Below are 23,522 nucleotides of genomic sequence, written 5' to 3' on the forward strand. Positions count from 1 at the left end.
CGGCCATGCCGCGTGCACCAATGAGCAAACTACAGTACACATTACTCCTTGCTGACTGCCAGGCCCATTACCCATACACCAATGTTATATCACTATGTTTTGTACTTACATTTTCACACTTTCAACAAAAATAAAACACAGGACATATTTACAAAACCATGCTTTCAATTTCTTGCTGACCCTCCTCGTGCATATTTGCTACAATCCCATCCGGCACTTCAACCTGTAGAAGCAGAATTCTTTTCCCATTCAAACCTAACCCGATTTCAAAAAACTTTACCACGTAGCCGGTCCCTGGTGTCCATGCCCACTTTAACCCCATTGCTGGTCCCTCGTGGTCATGGCCAGTAGCCAGATTGTCCGGGTCATGGCATGACCCAGACAATCTGGCCACTGCCCATGGCCACAGGCTATACCTCAGTCACCAAAGGTACATCACTATTTTTTGTACCTACATTATGAGACTTCCAAAAACAAAAACACAGACACATTTGCAAAACCATGCTTTCAGGTCCTTGCCAATGCTCCTTGCACGAGTTTGCTGCAAATCCACCCATGTTTTATTTTTTTTAAAGTGTCAACATGCATGTACATAAAATAGTCACATAACTTAGCCCCAACTTGACAAAATGTACTCAGACTTTGCACAAACATTCAAGGTTGGGTCTGTAATATTTATGAAAACCTTTGTCCACATTCGTCAAACCGCAGCAAAGTTATAAGCCATCTAAAAAATGTGGAGACACCCCCCTCTATTTTTCCCCCTCTTGACAAAATCCCACCAAACATTCATATCTAGGTCTAAAATCATTTTGCAAACCTTTGTGCAGATTCATCAAATGGCACCAAATTGATAAGCCTTTCAAATATTTTGGGACCGCCCTCTAATTTTTGTCCTCTTGGAAAAACAGCACCACACTTACCAGAACCGTTCAGAGTTAGGTCTAGAATTAAATCCAAAGTTTCATGCAGTTTCATTGAGTCGCGCCAAAGTTATGAGCCATCCAAAAACTGCTTTTCACAACAGGCGCTGTCCACGAATCCAACATGGTGGGCATTTCCAAACATCTGACGCACCTCACGCTTTTCACAATCCAATCAGCAGGCTTGTCCGATGTCCGCGGACACAATGCCACCCTCTGGACCAATAGAATGCCCGTCCTAACAGAGAAGTGAGTGTGCGGACCGAACCCAGATATCACTCATTTATTTTTACCTATTTTCTTGCTGTTTTAAAAAGAACTACTGGACGGATTTACACCAAATTTACAAAAGCATGCTTTCGGGCCCCAGCCGCCACTCTTGCCACAAATGTGTCGAAAATCCATCCAGCGGTTTGGGCTGTTGGCGTGAGCAAAACATTTTTTTCTATGGCGTCTATGGGTAAAACCACATATTTTGGGACCCCCCTATAACTTTGCCCCCCCCTTGCATGAAACCTCACCAAACTTTGCACTGGGCCATATACTCTTTTTACAGAGTTTTGTGAGGCTTTGTCCAGGGTGTGAAGTCATAAGCCGGCCGAAAGTGCTCTTCCTATGCATTGAGCAACTTAATCATAACTACAGGGCCGCTACCGCAGGCCCTTTAATTTGTGAAAGTTTGTTTGCATGTTCTGGGTTTGTTCCAGCCCCATATTAGTTGGTGGACTGACATTTTGGCCCAAAGGTGGCATGCCATTCTGGGGTGTACTGGTAATAATGAAATCTAACCAACCCCACCCATTCATCCCGCACAGGTCAGGGTCCGGCCCTGTGCTATCAGTATAGGCGATTTTGGGAAATTGACGATTCTGAGATTTTTCAAATGTAGGAAGTTAGGACACAATAAAACATACACAAGGATATAGCAGACCCTCACGTGTATGTCAGCTACAGACCTGTGCTTTGCTGGGTGGTACCGCTAGTTAATATATACATGAATTACTGCTGCATTTAACTATCCTAACTCCTAACCTACTGTCAACTTTTCATTGTAGACTTTTTTTTATTTTTAGGATTAAAACACTTAGACAATCAACATTTGGACCCCTTGTCTTTTCTTAGTATCAAAACAGGTATTCTCATTTTATTTGGATGCCTTTGGACCTCACCCCTTTGGATTGTCAGACAACAAAGTGAGACAAAGAGTTCACTTCTGCCTCAGTGCCTGATGATGGACATTATACATATTAGCTTTCACTGATTTATTAAATAGATGGGAACATTTAAGGTATGCATCTCTGCCTAAATCACACCTATATAAGCATAGTGCATTTATGTTAACACATTTATGATTGCCTTTTTTCTCAATGCATACTATCACCTTTTTTCCTGTAGCCTTTGGTTTGTTGTTATTGTTATCTGGGGAGACCCTCTGGGCTCACCTTCGCCATCCCTCCAACAGATCCCACCTTCAAACCTATATCTTCTGCATGGGCTCATGTGACACTGACACCCTAGGCATAAATGCCAGTGGAGATTAGGGTGTCCTGAAGCTTTGAAATATGGAAAGTTACCTTTGGTTGCCGCCACATTTTCCACCCAACATTAGCCTCTCTTATACAACAATATTGCAGTTATGGTTGCAGGAGAAAGAACGACACAACCTTTGTTACCAAGGGTAAAGTTTGTCCAAAAGAGTATATATGTCCTAAGGTTTGCAGACATTTTACTGTTAGGGTGAGTGTTGTGGCAAAAGAAATGTTTACCAAACCCAGTGTGCATTGTGTGCTCAAAAGGATTTTAGCATAAATCACTTTCACAGACATATTCTAAAGTTCCCAAAATGCTCTTTCATTTTATGCAAAGCAGCAAGGTGATATGTGTCCCATTCCAAGTTGATTTATTTACAGAACTAAACTGATTTACTTATTGGGGCTGATTATGAAAGCTGTGTTGTTGCAAAATAAGTGTAAAAATAAGGAGTGCAAGGCTTACGCCAGTCTTTACACTTGTTTTACGCTCTGGGGTATTTTGAAAACCTTTTTTGCAGGCAGACTGGGAGAAAGGTGGGTGAAATACTGTTCCTCCTCCTCATTCCCACTCCGCCTTCAATGCTTCCTAGTTCTACACCTGCATGAGATTTTCCTGCATGCCTAAAACTAATGGATTGTTTCCTTCGGAACCTGCTTGTGTTTAACTCCTGGTAAAAGCACAGGGATCCCGCCAATGAATCCATTGGAAAAGGAATTTGGAGGCAGCTTTAACATATTTTTAGAAAAAAGAGAAAACCTTCCATTTTGCACTGTTTTGTAGAACTGGGAAATTGCATTAAGGGCACCAGCCATTACTGCTTTTAACAACATGAGCAGGACTGCATTATTTATATACTGAGTCTGAGAGTGTTTTTATTTAAAGACAGAAAATTCTTTATGAACTGGGCCAGAGAGATGTATTTATAAAATGCAGAAAGGATGCAGACCAGTCCACCTGAAACCATGCTGCATGACCCAAAGTACATATTTGCAGGGACCTATGATTTATTGTTTGGGCATGCGGATGTGCAACGCCCATCACTCTTTAAGCCACACCCATGTTTAAAACCCAAATCAACATCACATCTACTGGATTTTTGTATGTGTTACAATTGAGAACAATTGTAAATTGTATGGCTTTTGATTCCCCTTTTCTCAAAAATGGTGGTGTAAAATGCACCAATTTCAACAGCATTCATTCCAGGGATAATCACCCTAGATCCCTTTGGGCTCCCCATACATTGGGATAATTTGTGGGTGATGTTCTCCACCAAACATACTTGCCTGCTGACACTGACCTTGAATCATTTACAATACCAGTGCCCACTCCGGTGCCGCCCATACCTCCAGAACCAAAAGCTGCCTCTGCCATTTGACATATGTGTAATAATGCTACTGCCTGTCCACAGTGTTGTGCTGATCAGTTTCGGCAGGGCGTGGAGTGCCTATCTGGCAGCATGTTCATGTCATTATTCGCATGGCGCATGCATGATGACCCCGACTGGCTTAGGAGTCTATGGTGGAGCATGCGCTTTCTTCGAGGAGCTTTGTGGAATCAATAATCAGTGCTTGTGTTATGCCACTGACACACAGACTTACATTTTCATTGGAGTCTTGTGCTGGCCTGGTAATAACACACAGGCTGACAAGACCAGCCAAATAAATCTCATCTTCCTTTTATTGTTTATTTAATGAAAATGACAGGGAAAACAATGCCTACAAAACCCTTTAACATTGATTTACAGAGCAGAGGGGCGGTATCCTTAACAATGGGTGAGAGGATGTGGATATAACACCAGATCCTGCAGGGGAGGAAGAAACAGGAACCAGGGACAAGGACAATAGTACATGATATAGGAACAGGATAGTGAAGTAAGTGCTAGGTTTTAAGATAAGGGGGTGAGGGATACGTGCTGTGTGGTTGTCGTAGAAAGGTAGGGGTGGAGGAGAACAGGGATATCTGGTGGTGTAGAATGCTATGCAAGTAGTCCTTCAGAAACAAAGCAGGCAAGGGGGTTGGATTTAAATATAGCTGGAGTGGAAGTAGTCCGGAGAGGGAGAGGAAAGTAAGGGAGCGAGGAGAGGAAGAGAGTGGAACGAGAAGATGCACAAGGGGCATGAGAAGTGGCAAGGAGGTGAGCCGAGGATGATGGAAGGGAGTGAGGGGGAGAGTAGGGAGTGAGTTGGGCTGATAGGTAGGGGGGAGAGTCCATGTATACTTTTGAAGGTGATGAAAATACGTTTATAAATCCTCTTTCCTTGGTTTCCACAATGATCAATGCTTAATTCCCAGGGTTACTGTAAGTCTGTTGCTGATAAGCTCGAGCTGTGCAATGCTGTGTGATAAGTATTCCTTTGTGCATTGCATAAACGGGTAATGGTTAGTTGCCAGAATGTGTTCTAGATCTTTCCGTGGGCCTTGCATTTCTATGCTATTTCTGGGTAATTGTAGGATATTGCAACATATCTATAGGGACATGCAAAATTAGTCTTATTACCTTTAAAAATGGTTGTGAGGATGGTTTGCAAGTGAGCGTGCAGGTAACCTGCTATATCAATAACTAAATCGGACCTTTGTCTTTTTACTCTTCTTTGCAGGTAAAGGGAGCAGCTATTCTGTGACCCTGAAGTGAAGATTCCTCAGGAGGACGGATGCATGGAAATTCTGGAGGCAGGATCTTGAGGAGAACAGGAACAAGATTTGAGATGTGAAAACGAACATCTGCCACAGACTCCAGGAGGTGTCGCCTTAAATGCTTTTGGGCCCAATATTGCTGCTGTAACGGGGGTCTGGGAGATGTAGTAGAAGGATTGCCTTTTTAGTATCTAGTCTGACCCTCCACCTGCCAGCCCAATGAGTGTGGAGGGCAATCTCTTGTTGTGGAGGGGCCTAAAAACCTGGTACTATTGTCAGCCTGACTGTGACTTGTTTGAGGTCTATTATTGGGATAGTGTAGGAGTTTATAAGCTGAACCTTTGTGTTGAAGGTTAAGGTGTTGGACTCTGGTTACGTAGTGAAGGGTATCCCAAACATGAGTGATGTTCTTCAAACTGAATGGACTGTTTTGTAGACCAGTAGACGAGTAAACACTGAAAGCCAAAGATATTGTGGTAATTGAAAAGTGGCCTGAAACTGGATTGGACAATGAACTTTCTAAGAGAAATTTTCTTTTGAAGTACAAGCTCCTATTGCAAAGCACAGATAGACTTATAAATATCACATGCGAAAAAAAACCTGTAACAGAACTGACATTTGACTCCCAAGGAACATAGAGAAACGTTCCCATCCAAGTGATCCAGAAAGCACTGCCCAGCAGAGTTGACAATTGAATTCCTTGCATCATTCTTGTGGTTCCCACTGTCACAGATAATTGCCAAATGGCTGTAATGTGCTTAACTAAGGCACTCAATCTAAACAGCTGGAATATCACCAACATAATAAATATAATTATGAAAGAAACTTGTTGCAGGCAGGTAAATGTGGTGTATGGTTTCCCACATAATTCTAAGGGATTCACAGTGATAGGAATTGTGTATTTATGATCTATTAACACAAGTATGTTAGCTGTGTGGCACATTTTGAGATTGTTTTATCAATATCATAAAACCTGCTGTAAACACGCCATCATTATTTACAAAGGCCCTACCTACAATCCAAATAATCACTTGTGAAAACACCAAATGGTGTAAAACACACACACACCCCATTACTAATAGACATAATGAAAAGACTAAGAGCCTGATTTACAAAGCTTTTTTCAATGGGATTGCACCATTGTAAACCGTTTTTTAAAATCAAGCCCTAAACCTTTTCACATGTTGGTTGGTATAGTTGTGTGTGCAAACACTACCGTATGCATTTCTCAGGTTTTAGAATTACAATTAATATGCTAATCAACATAGTAAAAAGACATCTGTAGTTGATAAAAGTCTTTTTAGTTTGTTTATTGGTAATGCCATGAACTGGCACACAACCGAGAAAATGCAGTCACATTTTTCAAAATTCATTCAACTGTCATATGTGCAGTTTGAAGGCCTGGTGGTTAAAAGTTTATGATTGCATTTACCTTTCGTGTTTTTCCCCACATAAAGTGAAATCCAGAGATTACCTCATGTATGTATTTTTTGACTGTGTTTATGTTTGCCCTGTATATAAATCCAATTGTATATATTGTCTATATATACTTGTATGGTGCAAGTGCACATATTGAGGGTCATTACGAGGTGGGCAGTAAGGGTTTATGGGCACCGGTAAGGATGCCAGTGCCGGTAAACCCTTACTGCCCTATTCCGAGGTCCCTTAGCGGGTCCCAGCAGGAACGGCTGGTCTGACCAGCCGTTCTCTGCGGGTCCAGTTAAGGAACCTTGGAGCTAATAATGGGCCTGTTATTAGCGCCTTCCCCATTTCCATTGAGCCCTATGGGGGGGTCAATTGGGAATGGGGAATGGTTTACTGAATGGGGACTTACCGGGTCCTCCAAGGTTGGAATGACCCAGTAAGTCCCCATTCAGCCAGACCGGACCCGGACCCGGACCCGGACCCAGGTTTGGAGGCAGCCATGGCGCTAATAGCGCCATGGCTGCCTCCAAACTCGTAATGACCCCCATTGTGTTCGGTGCTTTCCACTTCCTGCCCTATTATGAATAGAGAGAGCCCCTCTTAATAGCCAGAGACACCAGCGAGGTTCCCGCCTGGTCTGCTCAGCCTAGGAGAGACTTCAGAAGTGGTAAGTGATATGAGACTGACAGAGAAGCAATATCAGTGGTCGCAAAGAGGAGATGCGTTTATGAGGAACCTGCAACAAGCAAAGGAGCCAGTGACAGTGAACTCCCTAAGCACGTTGCTGAAGCTCAGGGAGAATGGACCAGCGTGGAGAAAGACTGACTTCTGTTTCAGGCACATCTGCAAGAGGACATAGGACTCTGCCAAAGCCGTGAAGTGCTGACCGCTTAGGGCCCTTACCACGGACTATCTAGAAAAGGGTTTGGGACCCTCAATGACCCCAAACCCAACGACAAAGACGTTTGACTAGACAATGGAGCGAGGCAAGTATGATCCCGAGCCAGGAACTTTGGAACTTGGAAGAGAGCTTTTCTTTGCTCACAATTCATTATAGCAGATTTCACGTTCTGCTTCTTTCTTTGGGACTGTTGGGAGAAACCTTTTCTTTGAACAACAATTTCAAACCTAATGACAGGATTGGACTCCCACACTCTAATTTCAGGTAACCATAATTAGCTCTCCATAGAACTAATACTTTATGTTTTTCTGACATTAAACAAAAAGTATATCGCTCAAATCGTCATTTAAAATGTAATCGTATTAAGCAATGTTATACAATTTCCATGAAGTTCAAATGAAAATAATAATGTGTCTTCCTTTTTTCGGAGTCATAGGGCCTCATTACAAGTCAGGCGGAATGGGTTAAGGGGCTCTGCTAATGGTGGCGGGGCCGTTAACACCATTCTGCCTGATTACGAGGTCCCCTCGCGGGACCCGGTAAGGACGCTTGGTAAAACCAGGCGTCGTTACCGGGTTCCGCGATGGGAAGAGGGAGCTAACAACGGGCCGGTCGTAATCGGCCCATTGTTAGCTCCCTCTCCCATTCCCATTGAGCCCTATGGGGGCTCAAATGGGAATGGGGAAGGTCCGGACCGGGTTCCCTGAGGGAGGAATTACTGGGCCCTCCGAACTCAGAATGGCCCGGTAATTCCCCATTCAGGGAACCCGGTAAAGGAGCCCGGTTTGGCGTCAGCCATGGAACTACTAGCTCCATGGCTACCGCCAAACTCGTAATGAGGCCCATAGTCATATTCAACCCATTTCTTCAATTTTTATACAACATAAAACTCCAATCTTTATACATCAACTTATTAACTAATCAAGACAGTGTCTGAATTTTAGGTTAGACAGCGTTTAAGAACGTGTGCACCTAGGTGAAACTCTAGAAACCTTTTCTTTGCCATGCTCTTTGAGTTTCAGCACCCGCCATTTGGATTGTCTGCCTTGTTAGATTGTGAGACCGTGAACACCTAGGATAAGATTGACCCTGCTGAACTCAAGCCTAAATATAGGTTTAAATTCACCTTTATCAGGTTACACTTGTTTTCCTCGCCGGATCCACTTTATTCTTTGGTTAACTCATAAAACACTTTGGATATTCTGATTAACATGTCTTGCTTTGTGCCCCTACTTAATGCAATTCTGGACACATGTAAAAAAGGCAGAAGTGCATGAACTAAAGCCCAATGACTTAAAATACCACTCACTTTGATGTGTTCTCACCCAGAGATGCAATCGTGTGTCCGCACACCTCAGCACACACACTCAACTCTGTGTATACGCAACTATGCATGCACACAAACACACATACCCCTGTGCAATAACACACATCTCCATGTTGCAGGTGTATGCATGTTGGTGTTTGAACATGCACATCTTTATGCAGACATATGTGCAAACACTCACACCTATGTGCAAGCACACACACCTCAGCATGTGCACACACAATCTGTGAATGCACACATGCGCATCTCGGCATGAAGCCGCACATCTGCATGCACACATACACCTATGTGGGCTCACACACCACCATGCGAATACTCACACACCTCTGCATGCTCACTTTCCATGCCACATACCCGTAGAGAGAGAGAGAGAGAGAGAGCGACATCTATACAAGAATTTCATGTTTAGGTATATCGTCTACTGTATAGTAGTGCTACAATGTGGCCCTGATTTCACTTTCAGACAGGATTTAGCTTCAGCAGAACAATGCAAGCCTTCCTGTTAACTGTCTATTCATGTTACTTTAGTGCTGAAAGGTATAACAGATTCATTCTACACCAGCTGTCCAGTTCTCCAGGCAAGTATTTTACTCGCTTTTTAAAAAAAAAGTTGCGAGTGAAATTATTTTTTAGGGTGTAAAAATGTAAGTCCAATTTCCAATGGGAATATTTCATAATTGAGCAAATATGTTTTACCTAGAAAACAGAAATGTTTTTGTAATAATTATTAGTTTGCACCTAGTTATTCATAAACATTAAAAGATACATGTTTACTTCTTCCAATCAGGCAGTAATAGTAGTTTTGTCATGTAGTACCACGTGCCCTACTGGTCCAGACACATCCATGGAGTTGTGTGGGTGAAAGCAGGAGCAGAAGGTCCTACGTGTCTGTTTTTTATTTTTTGTTGGGGTATGTTTACTCCCTATTTTTATTTTTTTGGGAGTATTTGCCTATTTTTAGGGAGTAAAAGTGGCCGATACACTCCGTATCTATAGGGCTGCAGCTGCCCACAGTTTTACATTTGATGGCTCATTTGCATAATGCCTTTTGCCATTTACCAAGATGCTGCTGATGTTTGCTTAAAAGCATTAAAAAAAAAAGCTAAATACCACTTCTTTGGCAATCCCTTGCCACAATGTTTGGCCTGGTATATTCTGGCTGTTGCATACCTTTTAACAATACCGATCTATGCAACACAAACATATTTTCATGCTCGTTTCATGTTTTTTTGTAATGCTTGTTAAATGATCCAGTTCTCTGCCGTATGGAATAAAGAAATATAACCAAAGTTTTCAAACTTTAAAGAAGCGAGGGCATCTGATGGGCGCACTAATGCAGTTCAGCAACCTTGTGTTTTCGGAGATGTTGTTAGGTAACATATTAAAGGAGAAACCCTAGAGGCAGCAGCGACCACTGAGTCAGACAAACACAAATACGCCTGCAGTGTGTTTTTTTTACGGGCCCAACAGGCTGCAAAGGAACAGGCAGGAGGGGTTGGGGGCGGGGGGAGCTGAGCCAAGAGCTACAAGAAAGCACAGGTAATCGGAGAGCAAATACTTGCGGAACACACACACTGCCAGTACAACAAGCAGTGACAAAAACAATACATCTGCTTTTGCTTTTATAATGAAAACAGTGTGTGCTCAATTCACAGGCACATAAAATAGCAGAAAGAACAGGTCTTTTGTAAATGACTGAGTTTTAGAAATGCTGACCTGCAGATTTCATGTGTATCATATATAGGGAACTCATGGTGGCAACAGTAAAGGCAGACACAAGTGATCACAGTTCAAGGGTGGATATGCACGTTGGAAAAATGCCTAATCTAAACCCAAAGCTAATATGGGAGCTAGCTAAGACCATCAAATGAAAAATAAGGCAGTCCTAGTGGCGCCTTGTCAAATAAAAGGGCCTATACTAAAGAAACCTATTGCCAGTCATTATTACTAAATACAAAAGAGTGTGGGATAGAATTCACAAGAAAGAAAAGAAGTGTTCACAAGTGATAAGTCAGGATGGAGTAACCAGGGGTCTCTCTTCACCATGTTTTGAGCACAGCACAAGGTGGGAATCCTGAACACAGCAAACTCTCGAGCTTTCCCAGCACGAGACAACATTTCCGTTCTCAGCTATCAGGACCGTCGATGGTCAAGTCTCTTTTCTCTTAAAGGTCTCTTGCCTTCAAGGACCTGATGTATTCAAAATTACAAATCAAAGTTCCTTTTTAAATGGACGTTGGGTGATGACTTTTCACCCCTGATATAGGGCTCATACCCCCCTTGAATGTCAGCCTCCCTCTGTCGGGTTCACTATGGCTTTCTTTTCATTCACAAGTCCTAATGTCATGTTAAACAGCTCACTGTGGTCTTCCCTCTTCCGTGTTCACTCGTGTCAACACAATGTTCATCAGGACTTTAGAGTTCACCCCTTTCCATTGGCATCCCACCGTCGGGTTCAGTCTTGCCAATTACACACAATTTATTCTACTTTCTTATGAAGCGGGATTCACTTCCCTTAGCTTTACACTTTTTTGCCGGTCAAAGATTTTTGACTGTACGGGGGATTTTGCCAGACATCTGTATGACCACTTTGACCCTTTTATCGACCGGTTCACAAGGCCTTCTGGTAACGGTAGTTTCAACAATAGGGTAATCGCCCAGAGTTTCTCGAGTGAGCACCCATGTGGTGCCGGACTCATCTACAGCTGGATTCCCCCTCTCGTATTTACAGTTCTTTGTACTTTTCTTCAATTAGCCATTTGCTACTTTTGTTCAACACAGTTCGGTTTCTTATCAGCTCTCCCTTCCACTCACTGGCTGTCATGAACCACTTGGCTTTTCTTGTCTCTGGAGTGAAGGCCGCTACCAAGGTGCCAAGCGTCTCTCCTTGGCTGGGTTATCAGCAGAGGAGGGCCCTGTGTACCATTGACTTCTGCTGCAACACACGCTGGGTATTGTTTGCGGTCTTACGATTCCTTCCACAGAGGCTTTGTGGTCAGAAAGGGCAAGGTTGGTTGCTTCTCTCCTTGTCAGCCTTTCGGTTCTCTGTGCTTTTCTCCTCCTCTTGAACTGCCGTACTTGGCTAGCTGAGTCATGCGGTCTGCCTTGCTTGTACTGTGCTCTCGTGCTCCACCTTTTATCCCTGTGAGGAAGGGAAAGGGCAGTCAGGTGTGGATGTTTCTTGTCAATTGCCTGATTTTGCCTGACCCTTATATTGGGACATGCCAGGTAAATGGCTCTAGTGTTAGTTTGTCTTTCGTGGTGTGCAAAAGTTTATGTGTGGAAAGGGGGGGGGCAGTGTTTTGGAAAATCCTATGTGGTAGGATGGGGAAAAGGTGTTGGAAGAAGGAGGATACCGCGTCTCACCCATCAGTGTCCCACTTCCACTCCCCGAGGACCCCCATCCAGGTGATCCTCACTGGTCCACCCCCAGGAACTGGATCCAATAGCGATGGCTGTGTCCTGCCCACCTGGATGACAGATATCCGGGGACTAGTTAGGGAGACACCATCAGGTTTCTCACACATAAAGCAGCATAAATGTGCTAGCTGGCCCCCTTGCATAGCTGGTTCCGACATGTAAACCCAAACGCTAATGTATTACAGCAGCCAAGCACCCATGCATTAATGTTGACACAAAACTAAACAGCATTAGCAATGCCAACAGTTTTGACTTTGATGTAGGAATGGAAAAGGCATTTGCCAGGCACTGCTGTAATAGTATGAACTGGCCATTAATGGTACCAACTGCAAATTGGTGTGAGTACCTGGGAATATAATCGCAGTGCCTGGCAAATGTCTAATAGTTACACAAAAGCCAAAACTGTTGGATTTGCAGATATGTGTTTGTTTTTAACTGGAGTTCAGTGAAGGACATGCATAGTGCTTATAAATCCAGTTGCTGAAACCAGAACTGGTTAAGACGTTTTTATTACACCAGTAGGACGTTTACAGTTCCAATTAAGTCATTTGCACTGAGAGGACTGCTTTGCAAAAACACTGGCAGGCACTCCAAGCACAATGTTTGATGGTTAGTCTTGATAAAGCTAGCTCAAAGAGATCCCAGTAGAATGTGTTTTGGCGTGGAGAGGCAGGAAGTGAGTGGGCATGGCCATAGGTAATAGCATGCCCATGGGCAGTCAAAAGGTGGGAAAATATCCAAACAACGCCTACAAGCCATGTGTCCCTTCTCATATGCTATTTCTCCCTAGCCGTGTTCTAATGCAAAGGTTTAGGCTTATAGGTAGCGCTTTAGCACCAACTAATAAACAAAGCTAAAAAGAAATGGAGGAAAAAAGTGCAAGTGGGACATCCTTCTTGATGCCACCGCTCTTTTCGCTCCAATACTCTCTCTATTCCCAAAACCTACTCTAACACTTACTTCCATTACACTTCCTCTTCTTGTATCTACCCCAGAGCCTACCTCTTCCTCAGACACAACGTTGCTCAGTGCAGAGTGATGTTGGCATCCAGGAGAAGAGGTTGTAACAGGAGTTTAAAGTGAATTCAGAAAGGAGCTAGTGAAGGAAGTTTGGAGCGAGATGGGGGAGAAAGGAGGTGCTGCTGGGCATGAGACGGAGAAGAAGTATATATTTTAGATAATGTTTTGCTTCTTCACTAAGTGGGGAACCCTGATCTAATATGACCTAGTACAGTCCCACCGCACAGTTTTGGTAAAGAAATAGGCAGTTTGATCAATACTCAAATGTATTTAAATAAATGACTTAAAGTGCTGCCCAAGCTTTATGTACAGTAAGTCACCATAATATTGTCTACAAAAGTAAAATTAACCTTCCTGAATGAATCTCACTATTTCTCGCACACAGCCATTGATATACATAATCAAATCTCTTTATGTTTAATTCTGAATAGCAACAGGTATTCTAGATTTAATTCTGCTGCTTGGCAGCTGGTGTGTTCAAATTCTTTGCATCCAAAACATTTCCAAATTCTACATGGAGTTACATTGACAATTAATGTGTTCCCCCTGGTGTAGGTGTGGCGTTGTGGTGTTCTAGCTTGTGCATGTAATTAATTGAATGTGGGCTATTATACATTGCATGTAAGTCTTGGAGGTTTGGGTTAGGAAACCATTATTATCAATATAGAATGCAGAGACTCACCCACGTAACATGGGAGAATGGCTTATTTTTTTTTTAAACATGCATAAGGCCCCTCCGCTCACACCTCAACAGTAGAGTCCCATGTGCAGTTTAAAAAATGAGGGGTCTATGGGATTTAGATGTACATCCATTTTATGGAAGTAGAAATGGCACAATTGAATTTGTTCTCATCTCACATTCCTTATTAAATTGCTATGGCCTTCATAGAACAAACATTATCAAGCAAATCTTCAGTAGGCTAGGACGTCTTCATATCACAGCTTCACAGCTAATGTTAACTATTTCTATGAAAACACTTTGGAAATTGTAATCTCATTGAATTGTATCCAAAGACTTGTAAGCATACTACATAGTACTATCTGTACCACTATACAGACAACTCAAAAATGTATTTTTAGATTGAAATGACATCTTCCTTGATTTTAACTGCAGTGAGAATGCACTGAAAATTTCTCAGTTAATCAATTTATTTTGGTGTCACCTTCCTAGAACGCCCCCTTTCTGGGATTTAAGAGGAAAAATAAAAATGATGGCTAGAGAGCATCTATAATTTCTATTGTTCAATTATAATGCTCACTTTAAATTGATTTGTAATGGCATGGAGCCAGCAATGCCCCTCCTGATCTGCTTCAATGAAGTTAGGCCAGTCTCTACTTCTCTTCGCTGCAGTTTCCCTTGTGGATAGCCCTCAATCCCTTAGAACGGGAAACTTTCCATTTGCAGCCCTTAATTTGCTCTTTCACATTAATCCAGTCATTGAGAAAAGGTGTTATTTCCTGCAGTTTTTCCATAGTCAGAATCTTTTCCCTGTATACTTCCACTTTCAAAAGTGAAAATATTCCCATGCTTATGACATGACTATGTCAGACTTTTTGATTGGCCTGATATTTCCATTGGCCTGCCGCGTCATCAGACACACCTAGAGAATATGCACTCCAATCATCAATGGATGTTTATATTTCTATATTTGTGATCAGAAAAAAAGGTAGCGACCAATCTGCTCTTAATACTCTTGACTGTGAACATTTTTTTTCTGGAAGCAGCTTGCTACATTAATGAGGTATGGATTGCAGTGCTCTGTCATCTAAGATGCACATATGAGCATACAACATCAATATATCATATGTATTCATAGTTGTATTAAGATTAATATTATTACTTTTCAATATTCGTAGGGAATTGCTGTGGCCCCGCTGAGCTCACATATGCTCTGGCTCTGCTGCCACACCTGATAAGGGAATTGCCTCTAGAGCGCTGCTGAACATTTGAAGTACATTTGTTTTACCATCCATTTTATTGTAAACATGTCAATAGCTGGTTCTGCCATAGTCACTGATTTGTGGGAGCAGCTAAATGGATTTTAAATAAAGGAGCCCATGATAGAGGAAAACAAATAAGCATTTAAAAAGGCACATTAGTGGGCATTGGAATGGAATAATTCTTGCTATTAGCACCAAGGTTTTTCCTTTATAGGTGCAGCCTTACATGTACAAGTGCTGCAATCATATGCTGTCACAATCTCACAATTCCTGAATCATTCTACTGAATGCTATGTAATGTCTCCTTTGATGGTTTAGTCACCAAATCAAATGTTCAGCCTTACATTTCCAGTTGCTGTTATGAAATGCCACTGGCTGCTTTATGCAAAGTCTAGCCACGATTGAAATGTGCAGCACTCCCAGGTGCAGTTGCTGCTATCAGATCGCATAAGCAGACTCATATGTTATTTTCTAAATTTTATAGGTGCTGCATCACCACAAGTGGCCTCTTTGCACCATTACCAGTGACACAAATGGGTACGGTGAGTGAGAGAAAAGTATCTAAGCATTGTAATAAGAGCTTCAGTTTCCTTTTAAGTATTAAGAACTAGAATGTGTTTATTAATTTTTCCCAATGTTTTATCCCAAAGGCATATAATGTCTGATATCCTAGGTAATGATCCCATTTTGTTTTTTTTTTAAATGTATTTATAGTGTTTTACATTTATATCATCTATCAATATAACAAAGACATACACATATCCTTAACATATACATAATTAGCATTCACTTTAAAATAACAATAAATACTAATGTATAAGTGGTTTTGTACACAATTCGGTGTGTAATCCAATAATACCAAATCGTCCGCATAACCAAGCCATTGGACACAAGTCATGCCCAGTCTAGGTGGAGAGGCACGGTTTGCCTTCAACTCATGTGGTAGAACTGATAGAAATAAATTGAATAGCAATGGGGCAAGAATGCATCCCTGTTTTAGTCCTACGTTTGTGTTCATAGATTCTGTCATTTCTTCATTTTTGGATAGTCTGACTCTGATTCTAGTATCAGAGTAGAGAGTGACTATCATCTTGAGTAGTGCCAATGGGATTTATTTTAAGATTAATAAAGGCCACATAAACGGCCATTGTAGAATCTTTGATGAATATACGGCAGTCGATACAAGAGCTGGTATGTCAGTGTAGGTACCATTATTCTTTCTGAACCCAGTCTGATTAAATGGGCTCATATTAGCCACAGTTGCCTCATTTGTCAATTCAGTGAATAATATACAGGCACATATTTTTCCCTGTGCATCAAGCATGGCTAGTATTCTATAGTTTATTGGATCTGTTTGTGATCATTTTTTTAAAGACCGGTATAATAATACTCTGTCTACAATTTTGAGGTTGTTTCCCTATATAGCTAATTTCAGGAAATAGAATATGGAATTTATGGGCCCAACACATTTGTGTTGAGTTGTATTAGGGCATTAGATTGGCCATTGAGCCCTGGGGCTCTAGAGATTTTAATGTTTTGATTAACGTAATTAGCTCCTGAAGTTGTAAATTATACTTCCAAGTGGCCTCTGATGATTTAATATCGTTAGAGGTATTGGTGGCTCTACCTATAATCGCTCCAATGTGTTGTACCCAGGCCTCTTTAGAAGTTGCCACGATTGGAACAGTGGAGGCCTCGTGTGGCATTACCATTTGCTCAAAAGACTGGCCATTTTTGTTTCTAATGGCATTGCAAGAGATTGCCTTTGTCTTATTATAATCTTTTTCTTATTTCCACAAAACCATGTATATATTTTACCTTTCTTGCTCTTATTCCTTGTGTGTTTTCTAGTGTAGCAATGTCAAGTTGTGCGGGTTGTCTTATGTCTCTTTGTAATGATCTCTTAGCATCTCTTATTTCCACATCAAAGCAAAGTCTATGTTCAGATGTGCATGTATAATATGTCTTGACTCTCCTATTATTGTTCTGAATGTCCATATGTTTGACAACTATGCTAATTATATCTGTGTATTTTTTAAAATAAGATTCAGTAGCCAATGCTCTTTTTAAGGAGGGATTATGTCCTTATCCTATTATACATGGCCAATTATTCTTAAGCATATCAAGGTCTTTTGTTTCAGTAGAGTTTAGTGCTAAAATCACCATCTGCATGTTATGGGGGGCCCATCGGCGCCTAATTTCCTTTCGTTGTTGTTTCTATCAGGCCAGCATGGTCTAAGGTAGTGGTATGCTTTCCTACGCCTATATGTGCCAATAGTGAAAAATTATCACTTTCGTTACACACATATAATGTCAAGGGAAAATAATATGAAAGAGACAAAAATGTAATCTATGATGGTAGCACTCCTGGCAGCTGCTCTAGTATGTTGGCTTGGTTGATAGCTATGACAATGACCATTTAGCATGCAGATGACATAGGAGCTCCGAAGAGTGGGCCATTCACCTCCCCTTTTATAATGTGCTGTTTGCTGGAGTATTGAGTCTATAATGTACAATATACCATATGATGACGGAAATGGTTAAAACATGTTTTACAGGATGTGTAAGGTTTTACTGAACTGAAATTGGGCCAGCAATATTTTAATAAATCCTCTGCCACTATATCACCCTCCTTGATGAAAGTAATCCTGTAATGAGAGTGACAAGTCAGATTGCCACTGGTGGTGATCAAGAAAACTCTTCTGTACTTGTAATGAAACCCATGAAGTGGTATTTAAAAAATGTCATGTTTTATTAATATATCTGGCACACTAACGTGTTTTATTAAAAATAAGGAATAATTTATGGGACATGGAAACCCCAATGTAATTAAAACCAACATATTCATTTATTGGGGGCTTTGAGTGTTGAGTGGAGTTCAGTTATCAATGAGGCTCCTGGACAAAGACCAAATCAAACATTTTGGCAGCCTTAAAAATGTTTGTGAGTACCATTGTTCCTGCCGGTTATATGTAACCGGAAGTCGTGGAACCTCACAGTTACGATGCCCCATCACATTCCATGCTGCCACTGCCCCTGACACCATGCCACTCAACACAGAGCTTTTCTCAGCTCAAAGGAGGTTATGATATGATATATAATATGATATGGCGTTTATAACGCGCCTATACACAAGTGTTTCAAGGCGTGACATGGCAAGGGGGGGAACAGAGTGTGTCAGGTGTCATTCAGATCGCGCAAGTGCATGGGAAAGAGGGGGAAGGTGAAGTGTGCGGGGGGAAGAGAGAGGCGAAAGTGCAGTACATGGAAAAGCGGAATAAATAAGATAAATAAGACACATAAAACAGCCAGCTAGTGGCAAGTGCAAGGAAGTGCAGACATAAGTGCTGGTAGGGGGACTGAAGGGATCCAGAAAACGGTCCCCAAGTGCAGGGGTTGCCAGGGAGGCAGTGCAGGTGGCCAATTGATGGGGCCTGGGCCAGAAATCAGAAAGGGTGGCCAGGTAACCAGTGCAGTTTCAGTCAGGAATTCAGCAGGGGAGGGGTGGGGAGAAAGCAGAAGCAAAGAGAAAAGTTTTGAGGTGTTTCCGGAACTGGAGATGGTTCTCCTCGAGTTTCAGGGAGGCTTGGCAGGGAGGTTGACTTGACGATGCCACACTGCATCATTCTAATAACTCCCAGAGTGTAAAAGTGTACCTCAAGATATTAGATTCACGTTGTTGCACCCAGTGGAGCCGCAGACCGAGGCGCACCCTCTGTTATTTTTCATAGTTCCCCACAATCAGGACCATTCTCAGCCAAGTGACTAGAAAATGAGTATGGAGGTCTATCCTGGTGATTGGTACAGCACAACGGTGCACAGCCCTATTTCTTCCTTTACATCTTGCATGAAGCTCATTCTGAGGTTTATTATGTGACCTAATTAATGATAATTTTACTTCCAACTCACCCTCTCCATCCTTCTCTCTCATCCCTTCTACTAACGTGGCAATCCCACTCTTGTTTCCCTGCAATGCCTGATACAAGCTACCGGCTGATATTTTCAGAAAAGTATTAAGAGTACTAATAACAACACAAGTAGCACAGTGTTGTCAAATTATCCTCACCTCATAACTCCGACACTCTATCCTGTTAGTTATATTTACAATATCCTTTTCCACTCTAGTGCTTTAGCCTCTTGGTGCAGTTCAGCCCTCGACAAGCATCGTAACATACATGCAAACAAATCACATCTCCATTCTCAACATGTAACCGTTGATGTGTATTTATTCATTTATAAATACCTCAGGGAAAGCAATGTATTTTTGGCACAAAAATACTTACAATATTTATAATTGATAACAGAGCAAACAACATTGATCATTTACAATGGGGTCAGAGAATGTGACTTGAACAGATTTTGCAGGGAATGGTGGAAACATGTACCAGGGACGAGGACAGGACAGAATGACATAGGAACGGGATGGTGGAGGAAGTACTGGATTAAGGATTGAGAGGTGATGGAAAAGTGCAATAGGGTCAGTGAATGGTAGGCATAGGGGATAACCATGTGTTGCAGTAGCGCAGAGTGCTAGGAAACAGGTTCTTCAGAAAGAAGGGGAGATTTTAGGTTGAATTTAAATAGTGGTAGAGTTGGAGTACTGCAGAGAGGGAGAGGAAGATCATGCCAGAGTAGGGAACCGAGGGGAGAGAGAGAGTAGGAGCGAGCACAAAGGGCTCGAGTGGTGGCAAGGAGATGAGCCGAGGATGATTGTAATGAGATAAGCAGAGAGTAGCGAGTGAGATGAGAAGATAGATAAGGTGGGCCAAGTCCATGGATAGTTTTGAAGATGATGAGACGTTGTTTCATATATAGTCAGTCAATCTGGTGATGGGCAGATGAGGTACAGGTAAAACAAGAAAGGTTGAAAAGTGTGCAGAACGCGAAGCTGGGACTTTGTCCAGAGGTGGAAAGGCATAGTTGGGAAGGCCATAGAGGAAACAGGCACAGTAGTCAGATCTAGAAAGGAGTAAGGAGGAGATTAGCTGTTTAGCAGTATTGAACGGAAGGAGATGACAGATTTTTCTGACTTTGAGGAGGTTGAGTCTGGTTGCAGTGGCAGATGTGGAGATGAAGAGCGAAAGTTGTGTGATGTGTCAAGATGACAACAAGATTACGAGCAGAAGCAGAGTAAGGAAGGTAGTCAAAAGAGAAGAAGCGGGGGTGAGGAAGAGATATCCTGTTTGTCTGGGAAGAAGAGTACTTTAGTCTTAGTGGAGTTGAGCATGAGCGAGTGAGACGCCATCCTGTATTTGATTGCGGGGAGACAGTTTGACATTTTTGAAAGAAGCTTGTAAAATAAGGATTGAAAGGAGAAGAAGATCTGAGCGTCAACTGCGAAGAGTTCATATGGGCAAGGTATGAAGCAAACCAAGTGAGGGCCGTATCTCTGATGCCAAGGAGAGATAATGTAGAGAGAAGGTCAGAATGGTCGCCTGTATCAAAGGCAGCAGAGAGGCCGAGAAGAATAAGAATAGATGAAAGGTTTGCATGAGGAGCGGAAGAGATGAAGTTGCTGACATTGAGGAGAACTGTCTCAGTAGAATGCAAAGGTCAGAAGCCAGATAGCAAAGGGTCCCAGAGGTTCTAAGTATGAAGGAACTCAGTGAGTTGATTGAATACTACTTGCTCTAGGATTTTAGAATAGTGTGGTAGAAGAGAGACAGGGTGAAAGTTGGCAGGACAGTTAGGATTTGGAGCAGGTTTCTTCTCAGTGGCTGTCTTATACGATGCGGGAAAAGTGGGATTGTCAAGAGAGGAGTTGAAGAGGAAAGCACAATGTGGACCACCACTGGGAGCTACGTGCTTCACAATGTGCAAGGACAGTGGGGGCACAGGAAGCATTAGCCTTGAGAAGTAGGGCAAGAATCACATCTGGGTTGATGGGGTCATTGGAAGAGGAGGGTGGGAGCAGTGGAGAAAAGTGAGCAGAAGGATGGGATAGAAGGTAAGTAATGACGGTTTTATGAATGGTAGAAATTGTAGAAGCAAAGTTACTCTACGCTTGACTCTGCCAAACATTACTTCTATCTCTCCCTTATTTGATCTCAGTCCTCTCAACCCCAGCACCTCCAAAAGTCTATAAACTCATTTGTCTCACCTCCTAAACCCACCTCATTCTCCTCTATGATCTTGCTCTCTACTTTGCTTCTACAATTTCTACCATTCATAAAACCATCATTACTTACCTTCTATCCCATCCTTCTGCTCACTTTTCTCCACTGCTCCCACCCTCCTCTTCCACTGACCCCATCAACCCAGATGTGATTCTTGCCCTACTTCTCAAGGCTAATGCTTCCTGTGCCCCCACTGTCCCTGCACATTGTGAAGCACATAGCTCCCAGTGGTGGTCCACATTGTGCTTTCCTCTTCAACTCCTCTCTTGACAATCCCACTTTTCCCTCATCGTATAAGACAGCCATTGACATCTCTTTCTTAAGAAACCTGCTCCAAATCCTAACTGTCCTGCCAACTTTCACCCTGTCTCTCTTCTACCACACTATTCTAAAATCCTAGAGCAAGTAGTATTCAATCAACTCACTGAGTTCCTTCATACTTAGAACCTCTGGGACCCTTTGCTATCTGGCTTCTGACCTTTGCATTCTACTGAGACAGTTCTCCTCAATGTCAGCAACTTCATCTCTTCCGCTCCTCATGCAAACCTTTCATCTATTCTTATTCTTCTCGACCTCTCTGCTGCCTTTGATACAGGCGACCATTCTGACCTTCTCTCTACATTATCTCTCCTTGGCATCAGAGATACGGCCCTCACTTGGTTTGCTTCATACCTTGCCCATATGAACTCTTCGCAGTTGACGCTCAGATCTTCTTCTCCTTTCAATCCTTATTTTACAAGCTTCTTTCAAAAATGTCAAACTGTCTCCCCGCCATCAAATACAGGATGGCGTCTCACTCGCTCATGCTCAACTCCACTAAGACTAAAGTACTCTTCTTCCCAGACAAACAGGATATCTCTTCCTCACCCCCTCTTCTTCTCTTTTGACTACCTTCCTTACTCTGCTTCTGCTCGTAATCTTGTTGTCATCTTGACCCATCACACAACTTTCGCTCTTCATCTCCAAATCTGCCACTGCAACCAGACTCAACCTCCTCAAAGTTTGAAAAATATGCCATCTCCTTCCTTTCAATACTGCTAAACAGCTAATCTCCTCCTTACTCCTTTCTAGATCTGACTACTGTGCCTGTTTCCTCTATGGCCTTCCCAACTATGCCTTTCCACCTCTGGACAAAGTCCCAGCTTTGCGGTCTGCACACTTTTCAACCTTTCTTGTTTTACCTGTACCTCATCTGCCCATCACCAGATTGACTGACTATATATGAAACAACGTCTCATCATCTTCAAAACGATCCATGGACTTGGCCCACCTTATCTATCTACTCATCTCACTCGCTACTCTCTGCTTATCTCATTACAATCATCCTCGGCTCATCTCCTTGCCACCACTCGAGCCCTGTGTGCTCGCTCCTACTCTCTCTCTCCCCTCGTTCCCCTACTCTGGCATGATCTTCCTCTCCCTCTCTGCACTACTCCAACTCTACCACTATTTAAATTCAACCTAAAATCTCCCCTTCTTTCTGAAGAACCTGTTTCCTAGCACTCTGTGCTACTGCAACACATGGTTTTCCCCTATGCCTACCATTCACTGACCCTATTGCACTTTTCATCACCTCTCCATCCTTAATCCAGTACTTCCTTCACCATCCCGTTCCTATGTCATTCTGTCCTGTCCTCGTCCCTGGTACATGTTTCCACCATTCCCTGCAAAATCTGTTCAAGTCACATTCTCTGACCCCATTGTAAATGATCAATGTTGTTTGCTCTGTTATCAATTATAAATATTGTAAGTATTTTTGTGCCAAAAATACATTGCTTTCGCTGAGGTATTTATAAATAAATAAATACACATCAACGGTTACATGTTGAGAATGGAGATGTGATTTGTTTGCATGTATGTTACGATGCTTGTCGAGGGCTGAACTGCACCAAGAGGCTAAAGCACTAGAGTGGAAAAGGATATTGTAAATATAACTAACAGGAGAGAGTGTCGGAGTTATGAGGTGTGGATAATTTGACAACACTGTGCTACTTGTGTTGTTATTAGTACTCTTAATACTTTTCTGAAAATATCAGCCGGTAGCTTGTATCAGGCACTGCAGGGAAACAAGAGTGGGATTGCCACGTTAGTAGAAGGGATGAGATAGAAGGATGGAGAGGGTGAGTTGGAAGTAAAATTATCATTAATTAGGTCACATAATAAACCTCAGAATGAGCTTCATGCAAGATGTAAAGGGAGAAATAGGGCTGTGCACCGTTGTGCTGTAACAATCACCAGGATAGACCTCCATACTCATTTTCTAGTCACTTGGCTGAGAATGG

This window comes from Ambystoma mexicanum, chromosome 2q (genome assembly GCF_040938575.1).
Source record: "Ambystoma mexicanum isolate Mex_15411 chromosome 2q, UKY_AmexF1_1, whole genome shotgun sequence".
Classification (NCBI taxonomy): domain Eukaryota; kingdom Metazoa; phylum Chordata; class Amphibia; order Caudata; family Ambystomatidae; genus Ambystoma; species Ambystoma mexicanum.